Source organism: Sus scrofa, chromosome 7 (assembly GCF_054392235.1).
Source record: "Sus scrofa isolate SSC_HxYL_T2T_F1_AM1 chromosome 7, Sscrofa_HxYL_maternal_Yorkshire_Landrace_v2.0, whole genome shotgun sequence".
NCBI lineage: Eukaryota > Metazoa > Chordata > Mammalia > Artiodactyla > Suidae > Sus > Sus scrofa.
Window position 1 is genome coordinate 35470016 of NC_139389.1, and position 13792 is coordinate 35483807.

Below are 13792 nucleotides of genomic sequence, written 5' to 3' on the forward strand. Positions count from 1 at the left end.
TTCCCGATGTGGTTAGTAGGTTAGGGACCCGAAATAGTCTCCATGATGATGTGGGGTCAATCCCTGGCCCCGCTTAGTGGGTTAAGGACCCAGCGTTGCTGCAAGCTGCGGTGTAGGTCACAGATGCGGCTTGAACTTGGTGTTGCTGTGGTGTGGGCCTGCAGCTGCAGCTCCAATTTGACCTCTAGCCTGGGAACCTCCATATATCGCAGGTGTGGCCACAAAATAAGTAAATAAAGCTTAATTCTGTGGTATGGTTCCTCTTTACCAACTTTTGATTATGACGTAGCATTGAAATTGAGTATGGTACATCTGATGAAGCACAAATATTAAAATATTTCATCCATATTTCTTGCCTAATGTAGCTCCTCTGAGGGAAGAGAAGGAATGTAATTAGTGCTATTGACAAAAACGGCACCAGAGTATCATAAAATTTCAATTCAATCATCCCTGAATTCCCCTCAGGCGGACAGAGCCTCCCAAGGTGCCCAGGATTCCTCCTTTGCGACACATTGCTCAAAGGTGAGTATCTATAAAAATGCCCCCAGCAGCTCGCATCCCCACTAGATGCACCCTCCTCGAGCTCAGGGACCAGACCCATCTTGTCACAATGTCTCCCCAGTGTTTAGCTCTGGGCAGGCCTGCGGCAGGTGTGCGACACCACTGACTTACAAACTGCACCGGACCCCAGGGCCAGCACCTCCCTTAACACGGGTCAACTTACACTCCCCCGTGCCTCGGTTCCAACAAAACAGGCAGCACCCACCAAACCAGGCTATTGAGAAGGAAGATGAGCTTATGCACAGGTAACGTGCAGCAAAGCACACAGAGTAAAGGCCTAGAGGGGGAGGGGAGGCGCCCCCCGCCCAAAAGGGGCCCAGGCCAGTTTTGTTGAGTGCGGGTCACTTTTTCTAGCAACGTGTGGGGTCTAGGGTGCATGCCCAGACCAGCGGGGCAAAGGCCATCAAGACTGTCGGCCCAGAAAGTACAGCATCTACCCCAGGACTGTGCTATCGGCATCTTAGACAAGAAATGCGCAGCTCTACCAAAAGTTAGGAACCCAGGGCAGCATCTCAAGGCCACCTCACTGATGTCAAACCAAACAGTAAAAGGGCACAAGCCAACGGTGCCATGGCAACGACGCCACCCCTGAACTGCCCTCGGAGATGCAAGGACAAAGATGAGCAGGGGTCAACGTGGCTCTTCAAGAGGCCCACGGGGGCCAGACTCTAACCTGCCCTGACCCCTGCAGCGTCATTCAACAAGTCCTCGTGAGGCAGGTTCATGGTGAACCACTTCCCTATTCGGGTTTAATCACATCCCTATTTCCCATCTGCAAAGAGGAAACAGGTAAGACGCGGCCTGCAGGTAAGCCCGCTGGGGTTCCCGTCTCACGGAAACCATCGGCGTCCCTGTGGAGCACCTTTCATATTTAATAAAGTCAAAACAAAACTCAAGATCAGAAAGAACCTGGTCTTCTTTCCAATGCAACGCTGTCCCTCCTGTGAGAAAGGAACAAACCCAGTGGATTAACACCCTTGCTCTGAACTTCCCTCCCACCCCGTTCCCCGCTGGGAATACGTGTGCACCAGGGCCCACCTGCTGATGCAGGGCTGATGCTTGAGCTCCTGTTGGTCGCCATGGAGACACACACACACACACACACACACACACACCCTTCCTTCAACCACACACATATCTTATACTGTGCAGCACAATACTTGTAACTGTAGATGAAAATATGAAATTGCTCCCCACTGCCTGGGGCTCAGAGAAGCCTCCTTTGAAAGGGTCACCTGGCAGTTGCTGTCACAGCTACTCTGGACACAGGTGGGAAGTCTGGGGCACCAAGAGGACAGCCGGAGACAGACTCAAGGTCAGGAAGGGATGGGTATGGGTCTGAAAGAGGAACCATTCGCCTTGAAGCCCTGCTACATTGCTTGACTGCATGGCCCCAAATAGGAAGAACTGTCATTTTGTCTCTGATCCTGATGACAAATACTGGGGCAGCTGGGGGGCGGGGGGGAGGAGAAGTAGCCCCACAAACAGATGAACAGATGCAAAAGCAGGCCTGGAAGCCTAACTGCCCAAGGTCACTGCTCACGTGCAGAAGAGCTCAGCTTTGCAATCCTGGTCCATCTGCCCCAAGGCCGAGGGAGAGAAGAGAGTCGGAGTCCACTGGCTCTCAACGTGCTGCAGAAAGAGAGGCCGGAGGAGATGCACGTGGGAAGACAGAGGAGGGGAAATACAGGCCTGCAGTTCCTGAGATGCCAGAGGAGAGGATGCCAGAGGGAACTCCTGCTGTGGGGGCCAAGGGTCCCCAACAGACAGTGAGGACAGAGCTGTAGGGGCAGAGCCAATAAGTCCAGGGAAAGGGATCCCTGAGAGGATGGGCTGACATGAGAGCCAGCAGGTAAGGTGACGCTGGGCTGGGCCACAGGAACCCAGGGGTCGCCAGCAGAATGGCTCATAGGGAATCAAACCTCAAAGGCTGAGAAGCCAGGTTACCCCACCAGCTCCTAGGGATAAAGAGGAGGTGGAACAGTAGCTGTCCGATTCTAGTCTCAGACACGGTGTCCCTAGTTGGCAAAATGAGGAAATGGGGACACGACAATGACATGACTTTCTGACTCTGAAGCCAGATGTCTTTATTTAAAAGGGCTGCGCCACTGTGCTGTTTAATCAGAGATTATAGCCTGACTGGGTAGGGGGAGGGGGGCTGAAATCTCCTGGCTTTTTACTAAATGACAAGGCATTTTTTCTTATCAAAATAAAGACTTAACAATCCTGTGCCACAACCCCATGTAAAATAAATTCTGCTGCTCCATTAAACCTGAAAGTCTGTGAGCATGGGGTGGGGTGTGCCAAACAGCCTGGCAATTGGGAGGGGGGGCGCTTATAGGCTTGAGGAGAAGACCAAGGTCATTGGGAAAGCTCACTGTAATGTGGGTTGGTTTTTGTTTTTCGCTTTTCTTTTCTTTTTAGGGCCGTGCCTGTGACATATGGAAGTTCCCAGGTTAGGAGTCGAATCGGAGCTGCAGCTGCCAGCATACACCACAGCCACAGCAATGCTGAATCTGAGCCACGTCTGTGACCTACACCACAGCCTGCAGCTATGCCAGATCCTTAACCCACTGAGCAAGGCCAGGGATCAAACCACATTTCCACTGAGACAATTTCAGGTCCTTAACCCACTGAGCCACAGTGGGAATTCCATGTGTCTGGGACTGATCTTTCTATTTGGAAGGCTGTGGGGTGGGCACAAAAGCTGCCAGAAGTGGGATGAAGGGAGCATGTATGCTCAGGTCCACCTCGTCTCAGAAGGCTACACGGGGAGTTCCCATTGTGGCGCAGTGGTTAACGAATCCGACCAGGAACAATGAGGTGGCAGGTTCGATCCCTGATCTTCTTGCTCAGTGGGTTAAGGATCTGGAGTTGTCGTGAGCTGTGGTGTAGGTTGCAGACGCGGCTCAGACCCCGCATTGCTATGGCTCTGGCGTTGGCCGGCAGCTACAGCTCCAATTAGACCCCTAGCCTGGGAACCTCCATAAGCCGCGGGAGCGGTCCTAGAAAAGGCAAAAAGACAAAAAAAAAAAAAAAAAAAAAAAAAAAAGAAGGCTACACGGAAGGGGCGCGCAGGGTGAGGGGAGGCCAAGCATGAAGACTTCAGAACCTCATTCCTGTCCACGTCATCGGGGAGGAACCAAAGGGTGCAGGTGCAGACGAGGGAGGAGCCCACAGGCTGGAAGACCCCCTTCCCACAGCAGAGGCAAGTGACAAAACCCCCAACCTGAAACATCCTCAGCAAAAAGTGAACCCCGCATCTACGAGGCAGGGCCGCATGCAGGGGGGGTAGGGGGCAGCGGTCAGCCTAGCACAGAGAGTGGGGTCCCATCAAAAGACAGGATCCAAACACAACAAAGACTAAACATCCATGAACAGAAAGAGGCGTAAAAAGGGATGCTGAAATACTGAATGCCGGGACTCCAGGCTCACTCGGTACATCACACTGCTTCATTGAGAATATTTACTACTCCAGTAAAACAGGGCCTTCTGTGCCAGACAGGCTGGCTGGCTGCTGGCTGCCTGACTCCATCCTGCTTAAAAATATCTGGAATTGTCCAACGAGACTGCGTATGAACACATGATCCCCGTCTGCAGTTGCTGTCCCAGCTGCTCCTCTGGGTGTGCAGAGGGGGAAAGAAAATAATACTGAGAAACAGAGATTTTTTTTTTCAAAGGCATCATCCCATTGATCATATTATTCCCACCCCCATGGACTCGCCCAGGAGGCAGCCAGCCTTGTAGACAAAGATGTGATCCCTGCCTAGGCAGCCTTCCCAGTGCCTGGAAGGGAAGGTGGAACAGACACCATAGAGCAGAAGGGACAATGTGGCCTCTGCGTGGTGAAGGGGGAAGGCAGGACAGGGACCCTTTGTCAAAGTTTTAAGTCTTGGGAATTTGTGCCGGGAAAAAAACTTTCCCAGCCTAGAGGGTTTTCACCTAATTCCAGCCACAATTACAAAAATAACCTTTATGCCTCAGCGTTTCCTCCCCAGCAGAGTTGGCTAAATAAACACAAATATGTCCTGAAATACAAGATCTCCTGTTTTGAAAAAAAAAAAATTAACCAAAGGGTAAGAAAGAATTACAGAATAGTGAATGTTAGGCTTCATACAGAATGAGAAGTGGGATGGAAACATGGAGTTTGGAGTCTTTTTTACTTGCCCTCCCCCCAAAATAAAATATATGGGATTCTGCATAATCTCTACTTAAACCTCAAGATGACAGTAACTAAACACCACAAACTAAAAACCAGTATTTGTATTCACGTACTACTTCCGCATTCATGCAAAATCACAGCTCATTTTAATTACTCCCACTAATATGGACAAAATCACAATTACCGGTATGTGTGCCCCAAAATCCTCTAAGGAAATGAAGTCTTCCAATGGATTCCAGAATGTTTTGATCCAGAAATGAAGGCTGGAGTTCCCTGGAGGCCTAGTAGTTAAGGATCTGGCATTGTCACTGCTGTGGCATGGGTTTGGTTCCTGGCCCGGGAATTTCCGCACACCACGGGCATGGCCTAAAATAAAACTGAAATGAAGGCTTCAGCTTTCCCCCAAGTCCCCTGCACCTTATAAGACCACAGACCCTTTCCCTGCCCTGAACTAAGAATAAGCACCTGGAGTCAGGGTACCCCCACCCCACCGTGGATTCTGGGGCTGACCCTGGGCTGCTTGCGTTACCTTCATAAATGCACTTCACCATTCCAGTTAGACTCCGTGATTGTCAGCTGGGATAAACATCCTCTCACTACTATTCCCCACCACGCCACACACATTTTTGCCAACTGACAGCCCACAGGATGAGTCATTCGGACTCCTAAAAGCACGCTCTGGGTAACACACAGAAGAGAGGACAGCGCCCGGGGGCCAGGAGAGGACAATGCACCCTCCAGACTCCAGGCCCAGGGAGATGTCCCCTGGCCCAGGTAAACTCTCCAGGACATGGATGCTCCACCATTCCCACCAGCCTTTTCGCAGGCACATCCCTAACCAGGGCCAGCAAAGCCACTGAGCATCCCGGACACTGGGGGTTCCCAAACTGCACCAAACAGAGGAATCACTCAGCGCGCTCACCTGATGAGTGAAAGGGCTCGGCCCACTCCGAGCAATGAACTCACGGGCCTGGAGTCGGGAGAAGGACTCTGTGTTTTAATCCAGCTCTCCTGGAGACACAGATTAAAGTGGCCTTAAGACCCCTGAGAAGCACTGAGACCTAATTGGGTCTCAGCCCCAAATGCCTATCAGAATCACCTGGGGCCATCACGGCCCGAAATTCCAAATATTATATGATATCACTCATATGTTAAGTCTAAAAAAAAGAGATACAAATGAACTTATTTACAGAATAGAAAGAAGGACTTCCCTGGTGGTGCAGCAAGTTAAAGATCTGGCATTGTCATTACTGTGGCTCTGATCACTGCTGTGGCGTGGGTTCAATCCCTGGCCTGGGAACTTCTGCATGCCACGGGCACACCAAACAACAACAACAAAAACAGAAACAGACCCACAGACACAGAAAACAAACTTATGGTTACCAAAGGGGAAAATGGTGGGGGACAGATAAATCAGGAGGATGGGATTAAACACGCACTCTTACACATAAAACAGATCACCAGGCGTTCCCGCTGTGGTGCAGCAGAAACGAATCCGACTAGCAACCATAAGGTTGTGAGTCTGATCCCTGGCCTCACTCAGTGGGTTAAGGATCCGGCGTTGCCACAAGCTGTGCTGTAGGTTGCAGATGTGGCTTAGATCCCACGTTGCTGCAGCTGTGGTGTAGACCAGCAGCTGTAGCTCAGATTCGACCCCTAGCCTGGGAACCTCCATATGCGGCTGGTGTGGCCCTAAAAAGCAAAATAAATAAATAAATAAAATAAAATAAAATAGATGATCAAAAAGGACCTACCGCACAGCACAGGAAACTCTACTCAATATTCTGTAACAACCTGTAATGGAAAAGAATCTGAAAAAGAATACACACACACACACACACACACACACACACACACACATAAATTAGGAGGTTGGGATTAACATATGCATACTCTTACACATAAAACAGATCATCAGGAGTTCCCGTTGTGGTGCAGCACAACACAAAAAAATATATATTTTCTGAACCACTTTGCTGTACACCTGAAACTAACACAACACTGTAAATCAATTATACTTCTATTTAAAGAATAAAATAAAAAAGACCTCAGTGAATCTAAGATGCAGCCAGGTTAGAGACCACTGTGGATGAGGCCCTGGCTGTATTGGGACCTGACAATTATTCTCGGCCCCCATCCACCACATACCTCCAGAATCAAGCTATTTCTGCTCTTGGACGGAAGCGCTGCCTGCACTGTGGGCTTTCTCAGACTCCCTCCACGGGAGGCAAAATAAAGCGGTATTGTTTTCTAGCAGACGATAGGGAAAGCAGTGGAGGAGAGACGGGGAAGAAGATGGAAAGGAGGTTAGTTTGAATCTGATTTAATGGCCTCCTTCCCATTTTTAGGTAATATACATTTTTGAGAAATTTATACAAGTACTCTTTTTCAGAAGTAACCCTTAAAAAAAAAGAGGTTAAATCAGAAAACAGAGCGCAAAAGTATTCTAATAAAGGGCTCAAAAACATGCTTACATTGTTCAAAAAATTACAATAGAAGAAGAGCTTAAGGGCTTAAATATTACAAGCTGTCAAGTGACAGACGAAAGTATGGCATTAATACTGCATTTAATTTCTTAAAAAGAAACACATCAGAACATATACATTAAAATTGGTATTACCCCCTTAAAGTATTAGTCTTGACAGGGGGCCTGAATATATATCCTCTGGCATTGCCGCTGGATGAATGTTCTGGAGTTCTTTCTTGGAATTACAATGAGGATTTCTTGTAACTTGACGTTTTGAGGAAATCTGGCAGAACCAATGCTGTCTCTATGAATTATAGAGAATTCCCAGAGTGGGAACCAGTATAAAATACACTGTGTTTCAGCTGAATCTCACTCTTAAGATGGCATGTTATCCTAAGTTTGGATCTACATCCACGTTCTAAACCAATCCTCATGCCCACCCCCACCCCCCCTGCTCCCATCTGAGTTTAGGGCAAAAAGGCAGAGAGAAGGTGAAATGTTTGCTTCTGCTGAGGGGGTCATTTGGATTATTGCAAACTTGAATTTTGAACTTGGCAAGAATCACTTTCTGTACTGAAGCCATTAGTTCACGGATTTTAGTCCATGGCAAGAAAAGTCAGACCATAAAGATACCCTTTTGGCGTGAGGGTCCTGACCCCATTGCGAACAGTTTAGGTTCTGTTAGGTTCTTCGATGAGTGGCTCCAGCTGCAACTTAACGTACATGAGTTTCCCTGGAGATTAAAATACAGACTCCGAGGCTCCTGCTCTGACAATTCTGATTGCACGGTCCTTGGGAAAGGTAGGAATATTCAGTTTTAATGAAGATTCTAAGGTAGACGGCCCCAGAGTCCATCTAGAAAAAGGCTGCTTTCACCCAAGTGAGGGAAGGAAGACCAATACCCAAAATCTAGATTTCCAGGTAGAAGGAATTCTTGCTCCCATCATACCTGAAATCCCCTTTTTCTGGGGCCTTTCTGATTTGCCGGACTTTGTCATCTTTTTCTCCATCCTTCATTTTCTTCTTCTTCTTCTTCTTCTTCTTCTTTTTAAGGCCACAACTGTGGAAGTTCTCAGGTTAGGGGTCTAATCGGAGCTGCAGGTACCGGCCTTTGCCACAGTCACAGCAACGCCAGACCCAAGCAGCATCTGACATCTACGCCACAGCTTGTAGCAACACAGGATCCTTAACCCGCTGAGCGAGGCCAGGATCAAACCCACATCCTCACAGATACTAGTCAGGTTCTTAACCCACTGAGCCACAATGAGAACTCCACTAACCTCCCTTTTAAACCTACAAATATGGTTTTGCCCACATGGTTTGAAGGCCTCTGGGGATAGAAGGTAGCCTGTCATCGTTTGGACAGGATTCTTCCTTCTGCTCTGTGATCACCTCCCAGCTCCTGATGTATAAGCACAAAGTTTCTAGACTCTGAACTTGATGCAGAAGTTCTGATATGCTGCTGCTGCTAGGGGTCAAATCGGAGCTACAGGTGCTGGCCAACGCCACAGCTACAGCAATGCCAAATCCTTAACCTACTGAGCAAGGCCAGGGATCGAACCCACATTCTCATGGATACTAGTCAGGTTCATTACCGCTGAGCCACAATGGGAACTCATAATGTGCGACAGAAAATGCATTATAAAGATCACACCTATTAAGACCATGGGAGTGGTTAAGCGTCTCATATCTGATTGATTCTTTACCAATCCTCTATCATTTTCTGGATTGATTAGCTTTAATTCCTATAATTCAAGAAATCTGCCCTGAAGGCTTATTATAAGAGCTGCAGACCCTGTACCTTGTTACACAGCGCCATCCATTCAATAAGTGCTCCTGCAAACAAAAAGTGACAAGAACAGGGGGTTCTTCTTGCATATCCAGTTTCTCTCCAAAGTTAAAATGGAAGCAACAGCCCCAAGGGCAAAGCCTAAGAGATCATCCCACTCATTCATGTTCATTTATGCAATAATACTTAATGGATCCTGGTGACTTATGCTGGGCTATGGAGCAGAAGGTAAGGAGGCCAAGGTGTGGCGGAGAGGCACGCTCTTTGTCCATGGGGATCTCACAAGCCAGTGGGGAAGAGAAGTATCAAAAAATGAAGCCCAGTGTAGTGGGATACCCAGGACCAGCAACCTCAGCAGGACAAGGAGAGTCTGGATGTTGGAAGAGCAGGTTGATGACCTAAACTTCTTTCTCCCCCGTTGACTTTTTATAACGAACCATATACTGCTTTCATAATTAAAAAAAAAAAAAAGTCTCAAGGTGAAATAAATTTGGAGACACAATGGGTAAGTGCAATTATTAAAGTGCCTTAGAAGGAGGGACGGATGTCTGTGTTTCTCAACCCTTAACATGAAACACCTAGGCTTAAAATGCCCAGAGTCCACTCTCTTCCCAACCACAGTTAATGACCAGACTCCAGAGAAAAAGATACTGGTGACTAGCTTCTCCCACCTTTTGCCTGCTGGGGTTGCTGGGATGGCTCATTCCCATGCTAGACACTGATCAAACATAGACACCTTATGACCTGAGTTGTGAAATTCTTCCATTAATTGTATCATGGTTAGCTGCCCAAGACACACATCACCTCATGTCCCTCCCTTAGAACTGGCAGATCCCACAGGAAACCGTGATCGCGGCTGCTTCCTCCAGGAATTGGGGGCGGCTGGTGTTTTTCAAGCATTCCTCTGATCTCGCAAAGAGAGGCCAGGGAAATGCACAAAACAAGCCCCAGGGCTGTAAGCCACTCTGACATCACTTCTGCAATCACAGGTGACCTCCCGGATGACAAATCCGATGGAAACTTTTCAGCCTCCGCCTACTGATCACCCCGCACCATTTTCCAGGCAGCCTTCCCGGATGTGCCTCCCGGGGTGTGTACTGCTCCCGGTTCTCTCCGGGTTCGTTCCCAATCTCTTTCACGGGCTCCTTTTCATCAGATCTTTCGTGACTGTGCTCCCCAAGGTCCTGCCTTCCCACAGCCTGTGCCTGGACCGTTCCATCGGTGACAATGCCTCTATCCATTAAACTGCAGGCATGTGCTCCAGCCCATGAGGTCAGTCCTCCAGGATGTCCCACATGCTGACACGACAGCCACTCTCCCACTGGGCTTTTCTACAGTCAGCACCACTGACAAACCCTCCCGCTGTCCCTTCTCAGGACTCTCCTCTGCTCTCCCTTCAACAGTGACATTCGGCTAGCGCCTGTGCCCTTCGTTCTGCAGCCTCAACCATCACCTGTCCTCGGAAGACTCCCACACCTCCATCCCCCCGGAGCCTCAGACCCTTATACTCAGCTGCCAACCGAACATCCCCATTCAGATCTTCCAAGGGCAGCTCCCTCCATGTGCCCACGAATAAACTCACCTTTGCCCCTCAGATCTGACCCTCTCTTCAGTGTCTCCCGTCTCTCTGCAGTGGGAATGGGGGGGGGGGGGCTATCCCAGACCTAGCCCTCTCCCTCGCCCTCCCCCTCCACACCCTGCACACCTCCCACCTGTCACTCTCATGTCTGGTCCAGCATCTCCCTTCTAGCTCCCACTCCCACTCCATTCTCTCCATGCCCCATGTGGATGCCCAGCCTCTTGCTCCCAGGTGGTCCCCAGATAACCCCACCCTCCCTACTAGGGCTGGGGGGCGTGGGAGTCCCTCCCCTGCTGGGGACCCTTGCATAGCGCTGCCCTGCCCCAGGTTTTCACGAGAACACTTCCTGGCTGAGCCCACGGACCTTCATGATCCCAGAGCCATGCCCCTGTCTCTCCAGCTGGCACTACAGTAATATCTTGCACTTTCCAAATTTCAAACCATGAGACACGCACACCATGTTATGTCACCTGCCCAGAAACGTCCTTCCTGCATGTCTTTGTCTCCACCTGGGACGTGTTCCTCGGAACTTGAGTAAATGTCATCTTTCCCAGGGCGTCTCCTTGATATTCCTCCCTTCCCCAGGAACAACGGGGACCCCACCCCGCGCTCCCGCAAGAACACCTCTGACACCTGTGGTCACAGACGGACCTGGTCCTTCCACCCCCATCCCCTGAATCCCCTGAGAACCACCACTGATCTGACTTGCTACCGCTAGCTCCTAGCACAGAACTCCAACCCCTGGTTCTGGTGACATGTTTAAGAAGGGAATGAGATTCATCCTAGAACATGTCCCTTTATCTCAGCAAAGCACATGCTCTAGCCAAGACCTCACCAGTGCTTCACTGCACCTTCACAGTGAAATCTGCTGCCTCGATTTAGAACACTTATATGAGTTTCCCTCTTCCTGGAGGAAGGTCAGAACAGTTGCCAGCACAGCCAACAGGGATTTTTAGAAAGAAGAATAACTTCACCTGGCAGCAGGGCACGGCTCCAGAAGCCCGAACATCTGCTCGGGAAAAGCCAGTGAGGCACACAGAGACCTCTCTGCCAGGCTCCACCGGGTCAAACCTAAAGGCCGACCGGTCCATGACAAAAGCCAACACAGGGACGTAGATGTGAAGGTCCAGCCAGATGGGGGAGGAACACCCATGACCCACTCGGCTTGCAGGGTGCCTGATGCCTCCCCGACTTTATAGGCCCCAGCCACAAGGTCTCTGTCCACTCCACCCCCCACCTCACTGGTGTTTCTTGGGGCCCCCCATCCAACCCCAGGATGCGTATTGAGTTACTGGCACTTGGCCCTCCCCTGTCTGTCTCCCTTGCTCAGACCTCCTGGTCCATCTTGACCCAGCCCCCATCCACCCCACTGAAGGGAGAAGGCCTCTCCTTTTCACATCCTGCAACACCATCAGACAGAGGCTGAACGGCAAAGTTAAATACTTCGAGTGTGTGATGGCACTTTCAGCAAGCGCCTTCACAAACGAAATACATGTTAGGTAAATACAGAACCTTAAAAGCCGGCTGAGCATTGATGCCCACATTCCTTCCCTGTGTGCCTCTGCAGCTCCATGGCCCCAGGGGCTAACTGTGCTTCTCTGGCTTATTTCAACACAGGAATTCGAAATCAGGTAGAGACTTCTAAACTGCTTACTCACCTCTTTCCTCACTGTCGGGCTGGCTTTAACTTACAATATCCTCTGGAAATTTCCCTGTCTGGTTGGTTATCTATCCTACATCAACCCTAACTTTGAAACCCATAGTTTCCTGCTGGTATTAAAGATACAGATCAGCTCATATTTTCTCCAGAAAGACGAAAAGGCAAGAGTCATGGGTAAAAGCAATTAGATGTTTAAAACATTTAAAGGTTTAACAATAATGGTACAGAAAATGTCCACAAACCGACATAAAGTGAATAAAAGCAAGACAGGAATACCTACATGCTGCATAGTCCCAATTTTGTGAACCAGGTAATGAAGAGGTCAATAAAATACAGTAATGCTGACTATTTCTGGGTAGTAACACATAACATTTTTAGGAGTCCCCAGGGTGGATCAGCCAGTTAAGGACCCAACATTGCCTCTCTATGGATGCGGATTTGATCCCTGGCCTCGCTCAGTGGGTGAAAGATCTGGTGTTGCCATGTCTATGGTATAGGCCGGCAGCTTCAGCTCAGAGTCAACCCCTAGCCTAGGAACGCCCATATGCCACAGGTGCGGCCTGAAAAAGACAAGGAAAAGAGAAAAGAAAAAAAAGATATAACATTTTTACACTGTGGAGACAGAACTGTAGTCTAACAAACCTGGATCCACTCACTACTCACTGGCCCTGCAAGCAAAGTCAGAGTTTTTCAACTTGAGACTCGGGTTTTCTCATCTCTTAAAAGAGGAGATGCAAGCTCACCTCCTGGGGGTGGCTTGAGAATGAAAGGCGATAACACATATGAAGTGCTTACCTGGCCTCAGAGCTTACACACAGTAAGCACTTAATAAATATTCTGGTGATAAAGATTCACACAGTTCTCTTGGTTTTTCAATGATATTTCCTTATTATTAATTCTCCAACAATCAACTTGTGTTTTAAAAAACATAAGCTGGGGAGTTCCTGTTGTGGTGCAGCGGAAACAAATCCGACTAGGAACCATGAGGTTGCGGGTTCGATCCCTGGCCTTGCTCAGTGGGTTAGGGATCCGGTGTTGCTGTGAGCTGTGGTGTAGGTTGCAGATGTGGCTCGGATCTGGTGTTTCTGCAGCTCTGGTGTAGGCCAGCAGCTACAGCTCTGATTAGACCCCTAGCCTGGGAACCTCCATATGCAGCAGGTACAGTCCTAAAAAAGACAAAAGACAAAAGACAAAAAAAAAAAAAAAAAAAAAAAGGCTGGAAAAGAAGTGCTCCTAACACTTCCTTGCTCTAACCTTCCTGGACTCCTCCAGGGATAAGTCAACTGTAATTTGCTTTACCACAACAAAAAAGAAAAAGAGGGAACCAGCTAAATCAGGACTACTCTATGTTGGAGAATTTTCCAAAGGGAATCCAGCTGGCTAGTCCAGGCAGAGCCCTGTGTGTACCCCATGAGTGAGACAGACTTCAGCAGGTTAATGGGCAGCTGGAAGGGGGCGGGGGTCACCCCACTGCCGGGTCAGTGACGGTTTGTGCAGAGAAGAGAAGGCTGTGAAAATGCGTGCCCCGCTAAGAAAATTCCATGGGACCAAGGGAGCAATATGCCTGCCAGTGG

At 49.1% G+C, this 13792-nt stretch overlaps 1 protein-coding gene and 1 long non-coding RNA gene across 2 annotated transcripts in view; both read right to left on the minus strand.

Moving 5' to 3' along the window:
• The window catches only part of LRRC1 (leucine rich repeat containing 1), a 129639-nt gene that overhangs the window by 54207 nt on the left and 61640 nt on the right, over positions 1-13792 (minus strand). The window lies entirely within an intron of this gene.
• On the minus strand, positions 4908-8252 carry LOC146401492 (uncharacterized). The gene is made up of 6 exons (XR_014809186.1): positions 8140-8252; positions 7824-7981; positions 6872-7494; positions 6478-6534; positions 5646-5734; positions 4908-5089 (listed from the first exon to the last, which is right to left on the minus strand). It is a non-coding gene; the product is annotated as an uncharacterized LOC146401492 (long non-coding RNA).